This window comes from Phascolarctos cinereus, unplaced genomic scaffold (genome assembly GCF_003287225.1).
Source record: "Phascolarctos cinereus isolate Bilbo 61053 unplaced genomic scaffold, phaCin_HiC Scaffold_9;HRSCAF=440, whole genome shotgun sequence".
Lineage (NCBI taxonomy): Eukaryota > Metazoa > Chordata > Mammalia > Diprotodontia > Phascolarctidae > Phascolarctos > Phascolarctos cinereus.
Window position 1 is genome coordinate 201,275,393 of NW_027556402.1, and position 23,012 is coordinate 201,298,404.

The 23,012-nt window shown below is 37.6% G+C and overlaps 1 protein-coding gene and 1 long non-coding RNA gene across 5 annotated transcripts in view; both read left to right on the plus strand.

Moving 5' to 3' along the window:
* Positions 1 to 10,525, plus strand: part of LOC110212257 (uncharacterized) — a 48,629-nt gene extending 38,104 nt beyond the window's left edge. The window contains exon 2 of the long non-coding RNA XR_002325615.2: positions 7,262 to 10,525. This is a non-coding gene — a long non-coding RNA (uncharacterized LOC110212257). The remainder of the gene's footprint in view (positions 1 to 7,261) is intronic.
* The window catches only part of CTBP1 (C-terminal binding protein 1), a 441,341-nt gene that overhangs the window by 249,292 nt on the left and 169,037 nt on the right, over positions 1 to 23,012 (plus strand). The window lies entirely within an intron of this gene.

A 23,012-nucleotide genomic window follows, 5' to 3' on the forward strand; every position in this document is an offset into this window, starting at 1 on the left:
AAATAGTTATTGAGTCAAAGGTTATCAGAGTTGAGGGATCAGAGATCTAGCACTAGCAAAAATCTCCACTGGTTTTCTTCCTACAGATGATTCCTTTACTCTCACTATCAACATCCTTTGACTTATCATCTGCACGTTAAACAGCTGTGATTTTGGCGTCATTAACAGCAGCCTGGATCAGCTTCTTCCCACTCTTCTAATTCACTTGAAACCTGCCTAAGTCACTGTTCAAAAAAAAAAACCTTGATTAAATTTTATTCAGCTGTAACTGGATACAGGCCCTTTACAAAAACAGCTCCATAATTTAGTCAGTGTGGGAACTGAGGCATTGCTAGATTTGTTCCAAGAAGTGGTCCTGGATACAAGTGACAGTGCTCCCAGCTTCAGCTGGAGAAGTAGATCAGCAGAAAAGGAGCTATATTTTTTTTTCTAAAAAGACTTCAGCTAGCTGTAAATTACATTTTTTCTCTGGGAGAAAACTGGTCACCATAACTTTTTTCAAATGTGGTATGAAGGAAACATGTTCCAAGAGCAGAAAATTTAGAAAAACAAACCAGGTCTTTGATTACCTTGGAATACGTGAAGGATTCTCAGTGTGAACCCTGACTTTTTAGGCATGAGCAAGCCAGAGAGACTTTGATAGCAAGAGCTTAAGGTTCACAGTCATTCACAAGCCCTGAAAATTTTGATTCCATATTGAGCAAAGCAGGGTTATTTCCTATACATTAGTCCTGTTCTGATGCCTCCTCACGTCACAGAACACAGGTGATCCTTTGTTTGTGGAGATGAATAGCAGAGCAGAAGCTCCAACAGATTCACCCAAGCTGCGGAGACTTGGGTACAGCCCTGAGATGGATTGTGTGTTGGTTACCTGAGGAACATCCTAGTTATGCCTGGAAAGGCTTGTCACCAGAAGGCTGGCCACCAGCTGTTGATTTCTTTTTTTAGCCACAACAGTTAATGAAGACTATCTACAGAGGCATGGATGGGTTGCAATCTACATGTGGGGAGTACCCACACCAGTGAAATTATGATTCTTTTGAAGTATTGAAAGTAGAGTGAGTTATGATTACTTTTCTGAAATTAGGTTAGAATCATTGCTCATGTTTAAAGATATTGGAGGAAAGGTGCTAAATTGTACTGAGAGACTTAAGTGTTTAAAACTCTCAGTGTAGGGGCAGCTAGGTGGCTCAGTGGGTAGAGCACCGGCCCTGGAGTCAGGAGGACCTGAGTTCAAATCCGGCCTCAGACACATAATACTCACTAGCTGTGTGACTCTGGGCAAGTCACTTAACCCTAACCGCCTACCAAAAACAAACAAACCGCCCCCCCCCCAAACTCTCAGTGTATTATCTTTATGTTTATATTTGACCCTTGGTGACACAGCTAATGTTTGTCAGAGCCCCAAACCAAGTCTTTCTGACTCCAAGGCCAGCCCTTTATCCACTGCTCTCCAGTACACTGTAATAAGGTTAAATGAAGGTTTATTTAATGTTCTTTTATTGAATTTAATTTTATAAGCATGGGGGGGGAATTCAGTTGAAGAATTGAAGGGGAAAATTCAACATACAAGATCTTGAACTCAAGAGTCTTACATGATCTTTAGTAAAGACACATGCGTAGGAGGAGGCATCACCTACCATGCACTAGAACATTGCCTAAACAGAGAAGAGCAGGCTCCTAAGCCCTGAAACAGATAGATATACCATGACAGCACTTCTCTGACGTGTGATGTGAAAGGAGAAATAGCCCTTCCTATCCCAAGAACTTGTGCTGGCACATTTGGTGGGGGCTTTATTCCCAAAGCTGCAAATTCTTCCTTATCAAAAGACGGTGATGGCCGCTCCCTATAGAGATCGCATGGGGAGATCAAAAATTACAGCTTCTTGATGTATAACTGTTTAAGAAATTCCCAGCATCAATCATTTTTTAAAGGAATGTTTTGATATTGAAAATATTGTATAATGTTTACATCTGAAATAATGTGCTAATACTTTTCCATGTAATAGAATTCACATTCTGAATAATCCTTTCTTGTATAGAATGAATAAATGAGATAGCATTGAGATGACATTAACATGAAGATGGCAAAAACGTCACCAAGCACTAGCCTAGCTTCCTCACAGTGAGCTTTAAAATATTCTATTTGCAGAGTAGGTTTGAGTGTCTTAGTTAAAGCTTTAAACTTTCCCCACAAGTATAAAACTCTAGTATGCCTAACTTTTTTTTTAAATAAGGTTTTTTTTCTTCCCTTTTCTACCCATCAGGGGCTACTGAGCTATATAATACTTAGCATATCCGTACAACAGATTTCCCCAGATCTCTGTGCGTTTACTAGTTGATGGTTCTGTTTTCTCCATCTTAGCGGTCTCTTTTCTCTGGTGTCACTTCCTAACACTTGTCAGATCTGTTCCTTACCTCCCCGTTAACTGCTTCTATTCACCACTTCTGAGTTGATGCTTTTTCCCCCAACCATGATAATCTCTTCATTCTTTTCTTTTATTTCTTCATCCTCTCTTTTTCTGCCACTTTTTCCATGGTTTTTTTTTTCGGTATCAGTGACAGCAATTTTTCTCTGAAGAGCATCATTAAACAGTGAGAATATTCCTTCGCTTTCTGTCAGTGAACCAACTAGCCATGTTGAATCTACAGCTCTTCTTAGCTAATTTTATTGGTTTGAGACAAGGTTTTTTTTCTAGTAACATTCAACTATGGTCCCTTCTAATGTTAGATATATCTATAGCCATTTTCCTGGTCCATAAAACAAGGGGACTGAACCATATGCTCTTAGGTCCTAGGCAACTCCAAATTATGTAGCTCTGTGTATTTTCCTTATAAAGATCATACACACTCCAGACTTTAATGCAGTGGTGATCTATTGTTGAAGTTATTCCTTCCAGTGATAGAAATCTCAGCCCATTCATACCTGTCCATCTCTTGTTTGTTATGTCCTCCCAGAAATTCTCCACATGATCTCCACCCAACCCAATGTGGGAGTCTTCCTAAAATTCTGTTTGCATTGTGAAAATATGAAAAAAGCAGTCAGGCTGTCCATGGGTTTTCACTTGCTCTTAACTGTATGACCAGGCCATCATATTATTTTTTCATCATTTTTGGTAACATCATTTATACTGTTTCCCCATACAGCTGCCCTCCAAAATATATTTCCTAGTTATATGTAACTTATGTTAATTTGCCAAGATCAAGGCCTAATCTAAGGTAATTTTCACTATAGAAAATTAGAAAAATTTGTGCTTACCCTTGATGTTTTCATGTCTTGATTTTTCATACCTCTATACTTTGTTGCGCATTTACTACTGTTGATCTATAGTGAGAGTTTCTTAAAGGAGTCTATGGATAGATTTCAAGGGGTCAGTCAGTCAATAAGCATTTTTTAAGTACTTACTATGTGCCAGGCACTTTGCTAGATGCTGAGAACACAAAGAAAATTTTTTAAAAATTCACCGTTCTCAGGTATCTCACAATCTAATGGGGGAGACATGCAAAAAACTGTAAAAATAACATACACATAATACATATATGATAAATAGGAAATAACCAATATAGAGAAAGCATTAGAATTATGAGAGATTGGGGAAAAGAATGTGGAATTTTATCTAGGACTTGAAGGAAACCAGGGAAGCCAAGGAGGAGAAGATAAGGAGGGGAAAGCATTTCAGGCATGGGGAACAGCCAGTGAAAATACCTGAAGTCAGGGAAGCCAGGAGGCCATTGTTCCTGGCTCAAAAAGTATGTGGAAGGCAAAAGACTGAAAAAGGTAGGGAAAGATTGGGTTATGTTATTTGAACAAGAGAGAATTTTGTATTTGGTCATGAAGGTGATATGGAGCCACTGGAGTTTATTGGGTACAGACTGACATGTTTGTATCTATGCTTTAGGAAAATCACTTTGGTGAATGGAGGACGGACTGGAGTAGAGAGAGACTTATAGCAGGCAGACCACCTAGCAGGCTATTGCATTAGTCCAGACATGACATTATGAGGGCCTATATCAAGGGTATCAGAGGAAAGAAGGAGGAGGCATGTTCAAGAGATGTCGCAAAAAATGAAATTAACAGGCCTTGGAAACAAATTGGATATAGGGAGGGGAGGTGAGAGACAGTGAGGAGTCAAGGACAGTGTTTAGTTGGTGAACCCGGGGTACTGAGAGACTAGTGGTAGCCTCTACAGTAATAGGAAAGTTTGGAAGGGAGGAGAATTTAGGGAGAAAGATAATATTCAGCTTTGGACATGTCAAGTTTGAGATGTCTACAGACATCTAGTTTGAGGTGTCTAATAGACAACTGAAGATGGGAGACTAGAGGTTAGAGCTAGATAAGTTGAATCATCAGTACAGAGAATCATTAACATAAAGATGACAATTAAATTCATGGAGCTGATGAGATCACCAAGTGAAGTAATGTAGAGGGAGAAGAGAAGAGGGCCCAAGACAAGTTAGTGGGCATGATCTGGATGAAGATCCAACAAAGGAGACCAAGAAGGAGCAGTTGGATAGGTGGGAGAACCAGGTAAGAAGAGGTGTCACAGAAAGCTAGAGAGAAGAGAATATCAAGGAGAAAAGGGTAATTAAGTGTCAGTGGCTGCAGAGAGGTCAAGATGGATGAAGGTTGAGAAAAGGCCATTGGATCTGGAAATTAAGAGATAATTGGTAACTTTGGAGAGAACAGTTTTGGTTGAATGATGAGGTTGGAAATCAGATTATAGAGAGTTAAGAGGAGAGAAAATTGGGGCTTCTACTATAGACTACCTTCTCAAGGAGTTTAGCCACAAAAGGCAGGAGAGATGTGGGATGATAGCAGGGATGGAAAGATCGAGTGAGGGTCTTCTTGAGGATGGGGAGACATGGACATTTTTGTCGGTAGTAAGGAAGGAGCCAGTAGAAAAGAAAAGACTGAAGATAAGTGAGATAGTGTAGATTATAGAGAAGGCAGTTTATTGGAGGAGAAAAGAAAGAATGGGGTCACTTGTGAAGCCTTGGCAAGGAGAAGTACCACCTCTTTGTGCGAGAGAGTGCTGAAATCAGAGATAGTGACAAAAGAGACGACTGATTTGAAATGAGGAGAGAAGAAGAGGGAGCTCTTACCACATGACCTCAACTTTTTCAGTAAAATATGAGGCAAGATTCTTAGCTAAGAAAGTAAGGAGGGGAAAAGCCATGGAAACTTAGAAGAGGGATGAAAGGGTTTCAAATAGCCATTGTAGTGAGTGGAATAGTAATTCGATTAAAGAGGTGTAGAAGGATTGCCTAGCAAGAGTGAGGGCCCAGTTGAGGGTATGTAACATAAATTTGTAATGCACCCAGCCAGAATAGTTGTATGATTTTCTCCACCTTTGTTCAGCAGCACATGTGTAGATAAAAGCAGAGGATAATGGAAGGTTGATCATGGAAGGGCACAATTGACCCTATAATAAGAGGACAGGGGACTGAAGAGAAGTGAATAATGTAGAGTTGACTGGTTCACTACAGAGTCAAGATGGGGAAAGTTGGAGAGTGTGGCTAGAGAATGGGGTGATAGCCTGGGAGAAGAACACTTGTGCAGTCAAGAGTTTGGAGGTTTTGTTGTAGATGAAAAGCAGGGTTTAATATTAGAAAACAGAAGAAGTGAAAAGCCAAAAGATTGTCATTAAATAAGGGAATTTAAGAGTTCATGAACATAGAGGTGGTGCATTTGTGCATCATTTGCAAAACCATCTTTGTATGTAACCAAAGTGGGGTGGAGGAATAAGTCAAGGAAAATGAGTAGGTTGAGGAACTGAGAGGTCAGGATGTTTTAGGAAGTATGCCCCTGAATGAGGGCAAAAGTTGAGGAGGAGAGAGATTATGAGCCAGGTACTGAGCTAATTAAGGAAGGAAGGAGAGTACCATGGAGGTCTGTAGGTAGCAGCTACCAGGATTTTAATTGGGTGGTTGATGTAGATCGCATAGACCTTAAAGGAAAACAGGTTGCTTACCTCTCTACATTCTTGGACATTTACTATCATTGATCTTTAGTTGGGGTTCTTAAAGAATTCTATGGATAGATTTCAGGGGCTCCATGAATTTGTATGGGGAAAAATGCACATTTATTTTCATTGACTTTAAAGTGAAATTTAGCACTTCTTTCAATTATGAATGTAAGTAACAAACCTTTTGAGAAGGGGACTATAGGCTTCACTATACTACCAAAGGGGTCCATCACACAAGAAAGAATTAAACTATTGCTCTGTAGAAATATTTGTAAGCCTTGGAGAGGATGATGAGACCAAGGCAAGGTACAAGAAGGCTTTACCAAGTTGTAGTTGGTTGAACACTACTATAACCTATTAGCCTGAGATATAGAAAGATTAACCTTAAGGCTTTGGAAAGTAAAAGGATATTGGTGAAGTGCATATTTATAATATTTGATAGAATTTCAAACTTAGAATTAGTAATATTCCAAATTGACCATAAGATTCTATTGTTTCATTAAAATTATTTTTCACTTCACTGAAACAAGCTGATATTCCCAAATTTCCTGGAAACATACTTAGCTGACACGTTTTAAATAACTGGAAAGTATGAAACACAATTTTCTCTTTATAGATTTCCTAAAATATCTCTTGTGAGCAATTTCTTGTTGTCTTGCAGGAGGAGGTAGGACATTGGTTGCCATGGTGACTGCTTCTTTCTTTTTTTTTTTCCCCACCACTAGTCAATATAGCAGGGAACCCTTAGGCAATTGGCCCTCTGCTTTCTACAGTGGAGACTCAATTCAGAGTTGGGTTTTATTATATGTTCAAGGTGACAATGCCATGGTCATTATTTAACCCAAAATAACTTTAGGCCAAAGGAACCTTTTGTAGGACTAGAAATAAAAGGAGATTCAAAGACTATCAGCTTTCCTATAAACTTAGACTCATAGAGAAAGAAAAAATGAACAAAACAGATAAAAACAGGGCTGAAGAACTTTTTTCTTTTATGATTTATACAAAAAAATGAAATAATGATGGAGTACCTACTACATGAAAGACAACACATAGAGGCTGTTCGGTTTTCACATGAATGGGACTGTTGATTCAGAGGGCTTGTCTAGTACAGATTGAGACACCCAAAAGAGAAGCATATGCTACAACTCAAGTGTATATGATAGACCTCTAAATAAGCATTGATGACTAGCTGTTTGTTACCTCTCTCATAAACCTAAAGAAAAATTAGAACATTATTGATATTCATGACTCTCATTCAGATACTCTAAACATCTTGACTGTCCTTATTTTCCTAGGCCATTGGTGTGATGGGTGGCTAGGATATGGAAGAGGACCTTGGTGAACCCCAGGGAACCAGAATTCCTTTCTGCCTGCCTCTGCTTAGCTGACCTCTGGCCTTCATCTTGTTTTTAAAGACTAGCCACCCATTCCAGCTGCCCAGAGGGAGACTTGTCCATTAGCCAGGAGCTGCGCCTGATAAAGAATGCGACCAAGGATTCATACAGACTTTACAATTACCTCTTCGTGAAGCACGTGTGAGGATGAACTCAGAATCTCAAGTGTGGGAAAGGGCCTCAGAGGCTATTTAAGCAAATCTGTACCTGAGCAAGGATACCTCCTGCAGTATTTCTAATAAGCAGTCTTACACTCTTTGCTTTAAAACCCCTAGTTAGTGGAAATGTCACTACCTCCTGAGGAAGCCCTTGCACTTTAATCTCTAATTGTTGAAATATTTACCTTCTTCCAAGCCCAGATCTTTTGCCCATTGCTCATAGTTTTGTTTTCTGAAGCCAAATAGGATAAATCTGTGTGCCAGGGCTTCCAAAGCTTGAAGTCAGCCATCATGTATTTCCTGCCTGTCTTCCACTTCCCAAACATTGGGCCTGAATCTTCTTTGCTCCAGGCTAAACATCCCTAGTTCTTCAGCCTATCGACATTTGGCACTTTTCTTCAATGTAATCTCTATCCTGCTTCTCTTTCTCTAGATACTTTTCCACTTATCAGTATCTTTCCTAAAATTTCATACCCAGAACTGAACACAGTATACCAGATGTGATCTGACCAGAGTAAAGTCTAGTGGTACTGTTACCTTCCTCATCCTAGATATCATACTTGTCAAACAGCCTAGAGTAGCATTAGCTTTTTTTTACTTACCAAATCACACTGTTGATTTAATCAGCTTTCAATTTTCTGACACCCCAGATCTTTTTTGGATGTAATTCTACACTGTAGTACCTCTCCCAACTTGTATTTGTGAAGTCTTGATCCTAAGGGCAAGATTGTATATTAATCCATTAATCCCAATTATGTTTCATTGTATTATCCAGTGCTCTAGCTTGTTGAGACCTTCTTGAGTGCTGACTCTTGTCATCCAACCTGTCAGTGCTCTGTTTGAGCTTTGTGGAATATGTCTCACTTTCCTATTTGTCTCTGATACATAGTGGGTACTTAGTAAAAGCATTTGATAAAGATGATTAATATATTGATAAAAATGTTAAACAGCATAGGACGAGCAACAGAGCCTTAGTATACTCCCCTAGAAGTCTCCCTTCAGGTTGACTTTAGTCATAAATTGCTCACTATTCTTTGGATCTAGTCATAGAATCAGTTCTGAATTTGCCTAACTATTGTCATCCTGCCTGCATTTCTCTGTCTTATCCTCAAATATAAGTTGAAGGACACTGTCAAACACTTTGCTGAAATCTAGTTTAAAAATATTTATGGCATGTCCTTGATATATAACTTTGTCAAAAAAGGAAGGACTTTAGTCTAACATGACCTATTCTTAATGAACATATGCTTGCTCTTTGTAATCACCATTTCCTTTTCTAGATGCTTACTAACTGTACTTTTAATAAAGCAGCTCTTAAGTGTGGCCAAGAATCTCTGTTGGTCCTTGAGATCATTTCAAGGGATCTGAGGTCAAAACTATTTCCTTAATGCTACTAGGACTTTTAAATTTTATGGTAACTATTGGTATATATAACCCCACATAAACAAAAGCCCTTTGAGGAATCCTCAAGAATTCTTTAAGGCGTAGAGGTTCCTGAAACCAAAATGTTTGAGGATTGCTTCTTTAATAATTACTATAGATTTTCCCCAAGAATCAAAGTCAAGCTCATTGGTCCATAATTTATAAACTTCCTTATCTTCCCTTTTTTGAAAGCCTTAAAAATATTTTATTTTCCAGCTTTGAGGCATGTTTTCCATTCTCTACAATCTTTCTTTTTTCCTTTTTTAAAATTAGGGTTTTTTTTTAACTTTTAAAGTTTAGTGTAATATGAGAGACCCGTCACATGATACTCAGATTTAGGACAACCTATGAAGAGCACAGTCACTCCAGGGCCTCAGATTGGTCTTTCAGTTTCTCAGAGTTTTTTTTTTCAATCATCTTTTCATTTAAACTGCTGTAGTCATTTTGTGTGTTCTTCTTTTGGCTTTGCTTATTTAATTCTGCATCAGTTCATTCAGATCTTCCAGTGTTTCTCTGTATTTCTCACGTTTATTGTGTCTGACTGCATAATAATTTTCTATTATATTCATATATCACATTTTGTTTAATCATTCCCTAGTTGATGACCCATTTTCTTTCTAATTTTTTCCTACTTCAGGAATTGCTGCTATGAATATTTTGGCAGATAGCGGACCTTTGTTTTTGTCTTTGACCACCTTGAACTTTATTGTATGCCCTATAGTAGGATCACTTGGGCAGCTGGGTGGCACAGTGGATGGAGTGCTGGGTCTGAAGTCAGGAAGACTCATCTTCCTGAGTTCAAATTTGGCCTCAGACACTGAACTGTGTGACCCTGGGCAAATCACTCAACTCCATTTGCCTTAATTCCTCATCTGTAAAATGAGCTGGAGAAGGAAATGGCAAACCACTGCAGTATCTTTGCCAAGAAAACCCCAGATGGGGTTGTGAAGAGTCAAATACGACTGAAATAACTGAACATCAAACAACAAGAATCACTGGGCCAAAGGGTATGAAAAGTGCAGCTACTCTACTTATATTATTCCAAGTGATTTTCTAGAACAATTGGACTAATTCACAACCCCATCAACAGTGTGTTGACATCACACAGGTCCTTCAACTACTTGAGGATATCTCTTTTATCCCCCCAAGTCGTCTCTACCCTGACCTGTCCATCCCAATTTCCTTCATTTAATCCTCGTACATCAAGTTCTTCAGTGTTCTCATCATCTTGGTTGCCTTCTTTTGAAGATATTTTAGTTTGTCTTTCCTAAAGCGTAGACAGTAGGCCCATTTAGACTGACTGGGGCAGTTTGATGGAACTATTGCCTCTCTTTGTGTACGCTGTGTCTCTTAGCACCATGTAGCGTTAGCTTTTTTGACTTCTCTGGAATTCTCTGAACTTGCAGTTCACCAAAATCTACCTTTCTTTTTCACAAGAAATGTTGATGTGCATCCACATTTCCCCAATCCAGGTACTTGTGAAGTTTTGTTTTTAAAAATAAAACCTCTGTGTGACTCTGGGCAAGTCACTTAACCCCAGTTGCCTCACCAATAAATAAATAAATGAATGAAAATAAAACCCAAATGTAGACCTTTACATTTATCCCTATTAAACTTCCTTCCCAATCTAGGCTGTTATTTGATAACCACATTTTAGGTGTCCTTCTGAGTTTCCTATCACCTACACATTGTATAAGCATGCCCCTTATGCCTTTATCCAAATCACTGCTGAACAGTATAAGGCCAAGTCACATCTTACTAAAAAGATCCACCTCATTTCATCTTGACACTATTCTTTTGATACCTCCCTAGATTTTAGGCTCTGTAACTCCATAAGAGGAAGAAGGCTTAATTCATTTAGCACTTTCTAGCTGTTGTTTTTCCGTTGTCACAAGGAAAGACACCTTAGGAGAGAATGGGTATATTTGGAAATGAATATGATATAAAAACAAAAAGAAATCAATAAAACTTACAAATAAATTCACTTAGAATCATCCAAAAACAGGAGGACACAAGATAAAAGCCATTTATCTAATGAAATCTATAGGACCCATTTCCCCTTGTTGCAGCTTTCTAGATTCTTAGAAGCTAGGTTCCCTAAGCAACCCACTTGGGAAAGGTAGACTTAATTTATTTAGTGGACAGAAGCAAGCAAAACAGTAGGATGTAAGACAAACTCCAATAATCTAATTAAATCCACCTGCCTTATTTCTTCTTGCTGCTGTTGTCCAGATAGTTCTCTTCAGTTCAACAAGTATTTCTTAGTCCATACCCCTACATATTAGGTTTTCATTTTAACAGTGCTCTATAGATGTGAGAAATTGGGATTGATATAAACCATGCTACCTAAGGACATTTGGAAAATAGCTTTGGTGAGAGGTAAGGGAGGGGGTGGCAACATGATAGTCTTCAGATGTTTGGAGAGTGGTTGTGTGAAATAGGAATAATATTTATTCTGCTTGGCCCCAGTGGGTAGAAGTTCTAGGTAGACAGATTTTGTATCAGCATAAGAAATACTTCCTATTATATCTGGCCCAAAATAGGCTAGCTTGGGAGTTAATTAGCTCTTTGTTTCTAGAGGTGTTTAAGTAGAGAGTGGATGTTTACTAATGGGAGACTTGGCAGATGAAATTCATGATTTCAGCTGGAGTTGGATGACATCTAAGGTCTATTCTTTTAAAAAAAATTTTATATTTTATTTTTCCCAGTTACATATAAAAGGAATTTTTTACATTTCTTTTTAAAAATTTAGTTCCAAATTCCCTCCCTCCTCAACCCAATCATGCAAAATATATTTCTATGTTAGCCATGTTGTGAAAGAAAACACAGACCAAAAAAACCCACACACACACGAGAGAAAGTTTTTAAAAGTATGCTTCCATCTGCATTCAGACTCCGTTACTTATTTCTCTGGATGGAGGTGGATAGCATTTTTCATCATAAATCCTTTAGAATTGTCTTGGATCATTGTATTGCAATATATAGCCAAGTCATTCACAGCTGATCAGCTTACAATGTTGCTGTTATTGTGTATACTCTTATCTTGGTTCTGCTTCACTTTACTATGCATCAGTTCATGTAAGTCTTCCCAGGTTTTTCTGAAAGCATCCTGCTCATCATTTCTTAAAGCACATGAATGTTCCATCACAATCATATACCATAAATTATTCAGCCATTCCCCAATTGATGGGCATGCCCCTAAATTTCCAGTTCTTTGCCACCATTAAAAGAGCTGCTATAAATATTTTTGTACATATAAGTCCTTTTACTTTTTCTTTGATCTGTCTGAGGTACAGATCTTGTAGTGATATTGCCGGGTCAAAAGGTACACATGGTTTTATAGCCCTTTGGGCATAGTTCCAACTTGCTCTCCAGAATAGTTGGATCAGTTCACATTTCCACCAACAGTGCATTAGTGTCCCTATTTTTCCACATCTCTTCCAACATTTGTCATTTTCCTTTTCTGTCATATTAACCAATATGGTAGGTTTGAGGTGGTACCTTGGAGTTGTTTTAATTTGCATTTATTTAATCTATAGTGATTTAAAACATTTTTTTATATGAGTATAAATAGCTTTGATTTCCTCTTCTGAAAACTGCCTGTTTATATCCTTTGATCATTTATCAATTGAGGAATGACTTGTATTCTTATAAATTTGACTCTGTTCTCTATATATTTGAGAAATGAAGCCTTTATAAGAGACACTTACTGTAAGAATTTTTTTAATTAATTTTCTACCTTCCTTCTAATCTTGCTGCACTGCTTTTGTTTGTGCAAAAACATTTTAATTTAATGTAATCAAAATTATCCATTTTATATCCCATAGTGCTCTCTGTTGCTTGTTTGGTCATAAATTTTTCTCTTATTTGTAGATCTGACAGGTAAACTATTCCATGCTTCCCTAATTTGTTTATGGTATCATCTTTTATATCTAAATCATGTACCTATTTTGATGAAGGTCTATTCTAATTATGAGACTCTAGACTTTTGTTATTCTGACTCTCTAGTTCTAATAGGAGTATTTTTCACATGAAAAACAAGACTGGCCACCCAAAAAAAAAAACCCTCACACTTCTCATTTGAAGTTACCTATGGGAAGCGTCTATAAAAACAAGATTATATACATTCTGAAAAACCTCAACCCTTAACACAAGATATGCAGTTGAACTGAGCAATCAGAACATGGTGAAGGTGATCAAGCAGATACTGATGGGGAAATGGGAAGTTGATAGAGTCATATAGTTGGGGCAGGTGATAAGTTAATATTCCTCACAGAGTCAAGAATCTCTGTAGTAAGGGGCAAGTAAAGGCCAATGAGAGGCAAGCAGTGCTTTGGTTTGGCTGCTTCTCTCAGCAGAACAGATTATTAATGAATTAAGCTGGTGTGTTTCAGAGTTAAGATTCTTTAGGGTCATGAGGACTGGGAACTCTCCTGCTGAGTTGGGATACTGCCCTATTTGTGGGTGTTGCTGGGGAATTCCTTGGAATATGCATATTTGTGGGGTTTAGATACAAAAAGCAATGCTTTTTTGGTGTTACAGGGACATGAGGGGTCCTTTCCAGAGGGCCCCAGTAGTCAGCAGGGAAAAACTGGGGAGCTCATCAGAAGAGGAAGTTGATACTAAGGAAACTTGGCTCCAGAAAGGCCAAGTCAGCTTTTGTCTGGAAGAATGTCTTTGAAGTGTCCCTTATTATTACTTCTTGCATATAACAACAGCTGAGGAAGAATTAAGAATCTTCACATCCTAAAAGCAAGAGTTCTTAGGCTTTTTTGTATTAGGACCCTTTTGACAGTCTAGTGAAACCCATGGATCCCTTCTCAGAATAATGTTTTTGAATGCATAAAATAAAATATATAAATGAAATCACTTATACTGAAATAAAATTATTAATAAAAAAAAACAACTCCACAGAATCCAAGTTGAGATCTCTATGCTACAGTATAAGGGCCTGCTGGTTTGTTTGTTTATTTGCCTTTCTTTGAATCCTTAGCACTTAGCTCTGTGCCTGAGATATAGTAGGCACTTAATAAATGCCTGTTGACTTGACTTGCTGTGTGCTTTCAGTTCTAAGAGTGAACAGCAAATTTGAGCTTCTCCTAATATGTTGGCAGACATTGTATGAAGAAAAAAGATTGAGAGAAAGAGAGAGGAAAAAAAGGGGGGGGAAGGGAGGTGGAGGGAGGAAGGGAGGATTTCTAGACAGAGAGAGAATGGCATGATGTAGAATAGATAATGTAATTCTTTTTTATTTTAGCAAAATGAAGTGGCTGTCCAGGATAAAGTGCTTCCATAGAAAGAAGCCATCCACAGAATTCTTTAAATGAAGACTTAGTGCTAACATCTGCAAATCTAGGTTGAAACCAAAATATGATTGAGAAATGGCCAGCCAACAGGGATAATCATAAGAAATGTCATCAGTTTTACCACCAAAGAATTTTGAAATGTCTTTGGTTCTGTTTCATCCCGTCATGGCTTTACAGTAGAACTGTGGGAAAACCAAAGTACCACAGCTGTAGCTGAGTATGGCTAGTATTTAATAATGATAAATAGTCCTTTCTTAAAAACTATCATCTACTTGTTGTGAAGACTTTTTCTATTCAGGCTACCCTAGAAGAGATGCTGTTTTCCAGTTCCTGAGTATTATACAGTAGTGACTGGTTCCATGTGATTCCTATAATCTTACAGATATTCTTCCAGTTTCTGCATGACACAGGATTGACTTATTAGACCCACAGTTGACCTGTTATATAGGGACCTTGCAAGTATGGATGCCATCTGTCTTCCTGTACTCTTGAACCCCTGTCTGTCTCCACCCTACCCTACTCCCAAAATAGCTGCACTATTCTTCATTTGTGCATTAATCAGTATTTGCTAGTGCCACTTACCATCTAAGGAAAATACCACAATTTATATTTCTTTCCTATTCAGAGTAACAGTCAAACAGGGCCCTAGCAAATGAATAAATAGAAGGTTTTAGTATATAAAAAGCAGATTTACTCTCTCATCCCAAGTTCTATCTGATGCCATTACAGAAGACAGATAACTAACACTGGCCTCGTGGATACCACTGCTGGACAAAGAGCTGAGCAGCCTTGGAGCTTGTGACTGATTCACTTGTTTCAGATTATATTTTAAGTATGAAATTAACCTCAGGGTAATATAACAATTAGTGGGAAGATAAGAATTTTTTCTGGAAAAAAAAATAAAAATAGTTTTGAATTGCTTTGATACTTAGTAAATGACTAAAGCTTAGCTTTATCCTTGTGAAAGAAGAAATTCAATGTTGGAAGGCCTGAACAGCAATTACTGTGGTCATCATGCCACTTAAGATGGAACTGATGAGAGAGAGTGGCATGGTATAGAATAGATAATGTAATTCTTTTTAACTTTGCCAAAATTAAGTGGCTATCCAGTGATAATGTGCTTTCATAGAAGCCAGCTACAAAATTCTTTATATGAAGACTTAGTCTTTACAACACATCTCTAGGGCCTCTAGATGGCGCAGAAGACAGAGTGCTGCACCTAGAATCAGGAAAACCCGTCTTTCTGAGTTCAAATCTGGCCTTGGATATTTACTAGCTGTGTGACCCTGGGCACCCTGTTTGCCTTGGGTTCTTCATCTGTAAAATGACCCAGAGAAGGAAATGGCAAACCCCTCTAGGGTTTGCCTAAATGGAGTCCCAAAGTGTCAGACATGACTGAACAACAGCACAATACGTTCTGAGAGTTTACAACATTGGTTCGATGAAATCTCAAGCATACGTATGTTTAACTTTAGGCAGTAGAAATTCACTGACAACTAGGGTGGCATAATAGATCACTGGCCTGAGAGGAAAGAAACTAGAGTTCTAGTTCCAGTTGCTATGCTTTCTGGTCTAATGTGTGATGATGATGATGATAACAATAACTACTGTTTATGTAGTACTTTAAGGTTTGCATAGCTTTTTACAAATGTCTCATTTTGTCCTCACAAAACCTTGGGAGATAGATGCTGTTATTACCACCATTTTACAGATGAAGGAACCGAGGCTAACAGAAGGTAAGAAGCATGTTACCCAGAGTTACACAATTAGTAGCATTCTGTGGCTGGCTTTGAATTTAGCTCTTGACCTGCTGCACCACATAACTGCCCTCTGACAAGAATCCTGTATTAATTCTATGTGAATAAATTAGTAAAGCAAAGTCCACATACATATAAAATCACTTTCCCTCCTAACCCAGTTTTCCGTTCATCTGAGAGGTGATTTTCATTACTTGAAATTCTGACCATATATACTCATTTATATGCTATATACCTGCAATGTTTTGATGAAAGCCTTTCTTTAAATAATGGAATTAGCATATTTTATTTTAACTTCAACTTTAAGCTCATGTGGTTTTAAGTATTAGATTTAATAAGAAATTTAATTTCTCCTGTTCTGTACCATTTAATTGTTCTTTCAAATTTTGTATCATATGTATTCCCATCAGTGATTGACACTTTCTGAAATCTATTCTGAGATAGCTTGACATGTAGCAGCATCATGAGAGAAATAGCTCATTGTCACATATCAAATTTCCCCACAAATTATCCCAGGCTAATTCCGGGTGAGTGCATGGTACATGCTTACCCAGATGCTTCAGGGTTTGTCTGCAGTGTGGCTATGGGTTAAATGTTTCTATGCGGCGCCTACAGATTACTTAGAATTTTCTATCTGTCCTGGAATTCTGTTCACCCTGGAGTTCATTTAGTCATTCTTGGTGTGCTCAGAATTATCTAGGGCCATCACAGAATCAAACTGATTTTCCATTTTGGGAATATGGGTGAATGACTTCACTTCGCTCGCTTTTTCCCCACGTTGAAATTCTACTATCTTCCATTCCCTCCTTCTTCAATCTCTTCTTACCATACTCCATAGAAACAGCAGGAGGGCGGCTATGAATTGAATGCATCCTATTTTGGCAGATAAATATGGAAAAATAAAAGTGTCTGACAATTATTAGCCCTGTTAACTTTGCTTTTTCAGATCTGTGAAATAATCTAGAGATCTCCCTGGCATTATAGGAGGAATGTCAGAAAAATAAAGAATGATGCCTAAAGAAAAATATTAACATTATTTGCAAAGCAATTGGCTGGTGTCTTTTGAGTGTCTCTCAATCATATGCTCTGACTCCCAAATTTATAGTACTTGGTTAGTTTTTAAGTTGTTCATTTAGTGAATTTCCACTTTATCTTCGAATATGCCTTTGGTCCTTTTAATGGTAGTAGCAATGTTAAGTAAAAGCACAAATTTTCCCAAATTTAACATTTTATTATATTAAAGAAAACTTCACAAATCATCAAGTCACTGTTTTTATGAGAACTTATCTTAATATACAAGGGTGTATGGTTGTTGCCTTAAATATAATATTAAATTATATAGCTGTGATGCTTGTAGGTGACCCCATTCATTCAGCAAACATACATTGAGCATATACTTGTATTCAGGACCCTCTGCTGGATGCTGTGGGGCATACTGAAATGTGTAAAACAGCCCTTATCCTCAAGGAGCTCACCATCTTGTTATGGGCATAGGTTGTTGGCATCATCATCATCATCATCACCAACAACAGCTGACATTTAGATAGCCCTTTAAGGTGCAAAGCACCTTATATACATTATTTCATTTGAATCTCACAACTGGCCTAGGAGGTTGACATTTCAGGTATTATCATTCCCACTTATCAGATAAAGAAACCGAGACTCAGAATGGTAAAGTGACTTGCCAGGCTCACACAGCTAGTAAATGTTTGAGAAGGCTTCAAACTCAGGCCATCCTGACTACAAGCTAGTCAGTCCAGTATTCTGTTCCCTGTACCATATTGTCTGCAGAACTGTAGTACAGAGTGCAGTAGGATTGCTGCTGTAAAAAAAAAGGTACAAAGGCTTTAGAAAAGGGAAAGCTCCATTGTAGCTGGGATGATCAGAATGCTTCGTAGGGGATAGGTATGAGTCACCAGAGATGTGAGGAAGGATTCCAGATGAAAGAAACATTCTGAGTAAAAGATCAAAAGGAGGAATGCAGAAGATGTGTTTGCTAGAACAGCCACTACATATTTCAGTTCAGTTAGAGTGTAGTTTATGCGCAGAGGTAATACATAATAAGTTGGAAATATTGATCAAGTTTAGAATAACAGGCAAAGGAATTTCTTCTGTAGGAGTAGGGAGCCAGTAAAAGTGCAGTGTTTCCCTAGGAGATTTCCCAGTAAATGCAGGCACCAAACAAGGATGTCCTATCTTTCCCTGCTGTTATTTGACATAGTTCTAGAAATGCCAGTGATAACAATAATAGGAGAAAAATCTAATCTGAGCATGATCAAAGACAGGTAGCTTGGCCTAATAATGTGGTCCTCAGCATCCTCAAAAGAAAAGTCATCTCCATTTACAGGTCAGCCAGGCTTAAGCTCCAGTCAAATGCCTACAGGAATTTTCTTATCCTTGTTAGTGTTAAAAAATACTAAAAGATGTTAAGAATCAGGCCCAAGTACATGCCTGTTTACAACTCAGTCTGATCCCAACCCTCTAATGAGCTGGTGAGTTGGATAAGTTGGGTTGGGTAAAGAGCTGGTAAGATGAGGAGTAGGCTCACTGACTCCCTTCTTGAGGTTCATCTGCCTTTTGGGTCTTTTTTCTGACCCAGAAGATGAGTTGCTCAGTTTTTTCCCTTTACTCTCACCCCTTTACTGTATTTCTCTTTATTGTTACAAATCAAAAAATGTTGAAGGACAGGCAAGTACTTGTGCTAGTTAAGTATACATATTTTTAAAAATCTATTTGAAATGGGTTCTGGTAATCTATATGTATCATTTTCTTGCAATGTGGCATTTAGAGCCAAAATATTTTGGTCTTGATTTTAACTTTCAGCATTCTATAGTGTGGTATATCCCAGCCCTGACATTGGCCTTCTTCCAAAACACCACTTTCAAGAATCTTAGCATGTAGAACTGGAAGGGAATTTAAAGATTATTTCATCCAACCCCTTCATTTTTCAGTGAAGAAGCAGAGCCCAAAAAGGACCCCAGGTCACACTGGAAGTGCTTGGCAGAGTTAGGAATGGAAGCCAAGTTCTGTCACACAAACCCCAAGCTCTTTTTCCTGTTCCAGGCTGCCTCCTTCATCAGTGAGGAGCACCTAATTTTAAAAACATGAACATTAAAAATTTTTAAATCTCTTTCTTTAAAAAGAAAAAAGAGTAAGCAGTCTTAGATTAAAACTGAAGTAGTTCTTAGTGTATTGGAGACGAGAGAGGAGAGCTTTCTGGGTATATGCTAAGACTGAATATGTAAATGCTGTGCAGATACCAAGATAAAAATCTGAAATTGTGTCCCTCTTCTTCTGGGATCCATAGCTGTACCAAGGTTCAGAATATTCTCAGCTGTGTAAGCCTCCCAGTTCATAAACAGATTGAGGCGTTTGCTTCATACTTGGTTTTACCTTCAGACTAAAACTTACTAGCAAATGTGTGACTCAGCAACTTGATAAGTATCTCTTGTTTGCCATCATGCAGATAGACGAGGACCTGATGGCAAAGGAAGAAGCCCTGTTGTGAAAAGGAGACTGGATTTGAAATCTGAGATCCCATTTAGAGACCAATTCTGGCTCTGCTCCCTATGTGTGTGACCTCAGGAAGTCATATGATCTTTTGGTAGCATAGTTTCCTTAGCTGTAAAATGACAAGGTTGAATTACACCAGGGGTGTCAAACTCACATAGAAATGGTGGCCATACATAACCCACACATAAGGATCCTTGTAGGCTAAAAACTAAGAAAATGTTTAAATATTTCTTTTTTTATTAACAAATCAACACATTAAAATCAGATAAGAACAAGATGTAACTAACATATAAAAAGAACATTATGATTATACATTTGACAGTTTTCAAAATTTATGTGTATCTTGAATTTTTATTACATACATACAAAATCAGGACGAAACATACAGAAGTACGTATAGAAGCATATAGTTTTATATTTTAATATCAAATAGATTCAAAACCATTACAAAATATCACTACAGGAAGATTAAAAATTAATCTAATCTTGTTTGCTAGAAACTTGGCGTCTTTTGCCAGACAGCATTTCATCAATGTCAGGTGTAAGCTTTTGTGAAAATACAGTTTTCTGTATGGATAATAAATGCTCATTTGTTAATCTTGCACTATACGTTTTAATAGTTTTCAGGAGTGAAAATAACTGCTTGCATAGGTATGTACCACCAAACATTGCTAAGATTCTTGGGTCAAACGTGCACATTTCAACAAAATGTGTTGTTGTGCAAGAAAAAAATTGGATTACTAACTTCATTATGCTTTTTCTTTTAGCGCTGTTATGTTGAATTTCCATAAGTTCTATTTCAATGTTACTTTTTGCTCTTTCAACATCAAAAGAAAATGGAGCACTTAATAGTAAAAAATTATTTTCACACATTTTGAATCCTTCAAATCTCCTTTCATAATCAAATAGAAATTTGTGAATACTTGCTGAAGTCACCAGAACCAAATGACTCTTGATAATTTTTACTTGTAGGAAAATAAGTCAAATCACAATTTTTTACTTGCCTTTCCCAAAGACAAAGTTTTATCTTAAATGCTTTAATCTAGTCATACATAAATGTTACAACCAGATTTCAACCCTGAAGTTTTCCACTGAAATCATTTAAATGCCCCCATAATATCTACAATAAAAGCCAAGTCCTGAAAACCAGTTCTTTTTATTAAGAACTTACTATTGAGTTGTTCTGTTGACTTTCATTTCTAAAACCATTTTGATTTCATGGCAAAGTGACAAAATTGCTTCAAAACCTATAGTGAAGTAAACTTTCCTCCTCACTTTCAGTTTCTAAGAGTAATGAAGAAAACTCATTGAGTCAGTCCTCGAGGATATATAAAGTCACTGTTTTCTGAACAAACTTCAGCACGTGTTCCATTTTCACTATTTTTGAGCACGACATTTCTGGCGTATAATGTAGTAGACACAATGAAACTTACTATCAGAAGGTATTTCATTCTGCTCAGCCAATAATTTAGCTACAAATGTGTTTGTCTTCCCTGTCATTGTTGCTGCACTGTCTGTAGCCATACATTGAGCATAAAAAATTATACTTTTGGGGCAGCCAGGTGGTGCAGTAGATAGAATACTGGCCCTGGATTCAGGAAGACCTGAGTTCAAATCTGGCTTCAGACATATAACACTTACTAGAGGTGTGACCCTGGGCAAGTCACTTAACCCCATTGTCTAACAAAAAAAAACAAATAAAAGTTAACCAGAGTAACTGACATTTAAAAAAAATTATACTTTTATAAAAGCCCATCTTTTCCTTTAAAATATATTTACCTGTTGTTAAAATCATTAAGAGAAAGAATATTAAGCACTCAGGGTAAGAATTTTGTCTTTTGTCTAACCAAACATGGCTACTTGAGCTAATCCATTAATATCCGTGTTTTCATTGACTGCAGTTGAAAAAGTCAGGCACTTTGCCACTTTTGACAAGTTTTCCACCGATGTTAGCAGCAGTTTCACTAATTCTTTCCACAACAGTGTTTAGTAATAATGAAATATTCTGAAAAGTTTTAACTTTTTCAGATAGAGAATTCAGCAGCCTTCACCATAATCCTTCACAAATTCACTTTCACTAAAACACCTTGAGTGTTTAGCTACAAATTCTGAAATAATGTAACTAGCTTTGACCACAATCCCATGGTCTTTATGGATTTTGTAAATGCTTTCTGTTGTTTTTTTTTTTCTTCCCCTGAGGCAGTTGGGGTTAAGTGACTTGCCCAGAATCACACAGCTAGTGTTATGCATCTCAGGCCAGATTTGAACTCAGGTCCTCCTGACTCCAGGGCTAGTGCTCTGTCCACTGCACCACCTAGCTGCCCTAAATGCTTTCTGTTTTTGAAGTGCAGATGTCAAATTTCTTAATTTTTCTTTTCATTTTACCTCAGTGTTGCTCATACTCAGTATGGTGTATTTCATAGTGGCATTTTAAATTGTATTCCTAGGGGACACTAGTACTGTGTCTACAATTAAAAATTTTTTTTCTGTATTAATTTATTTATTTTTAGTTTTCAACATTCACTTCCACAAGATTTTGAGTTCCAGATTTTCTCCCCATCTCATCCCTCCCCCCACTCCAGACAGCGTGCATTCTGAATACCTCTTCTCCTGTAGGGCAGGATAGATTTCTATACCTCATTGCCTGTATATCTTATTTCCTAGTTGCATATGAAAACAGTTTTTAATATTTGTTTTTAAAACTTTGGGTTCCAAATTTTCTCCCTTCCTCCCTCCCCACCCACCCTCATTGAGAAGGCAAGCAACTTTGTACAGGTTACACATGTGTAGTCATGCAAAACACTTCCATAGTAGTCATGTTGTGAAAAATTTAACTATATTTCCCTTCATCCTATCCTGCCCCCCATTTATTCTATTCTCTCTTTTGACCTTGTCCCTCCTCAGAAGTGTTTGCTTCATCAGAAGCCCCCTCCCCTAACCTGCCCTCCGCTCTATCATCCCCCAACTCTCGTATCTCCTTCCCCGTTATTTTCCTGTAGGGTAAGATAAATTTCCATACCCAATTGAGTATGTATGCTATTCCTTCCTTAAGCCAAATCCAATGAGAATAAGATTCACTCATTCCCTCTCATCTTCCCCCACCTCCCCTCTACTGTAAAAACCTTTTCTTGTCTTTTTTATGTAAGATAATTTACCCCATTCTACCTCTCCCTTTCTCCTTCTCCCAGTGTAATCCTCTCTAACCCCTAATTTTGTTTTCCAAATATCATCCATTCATCTTCAACTCACCCTGTGCCCTCTATCTGTCTATCCATATAATTTTTCCCCCTCCAACTACCCTAATACTGACCAAGGCCTCATGAATTACAAATATCATCTTTCCATGTAGTAATATAAACAGATCAACCTTAATAAGTGCCTTATGATTTATCTTTCCTATTTACCTCTTCATGCTTCTCTTGAATTTTATATTTGAAAGTTGAATTTTTATTCAGCTCTGGTCTTTTCATCAAGAATGCTTGAAAGTCCTCTATTT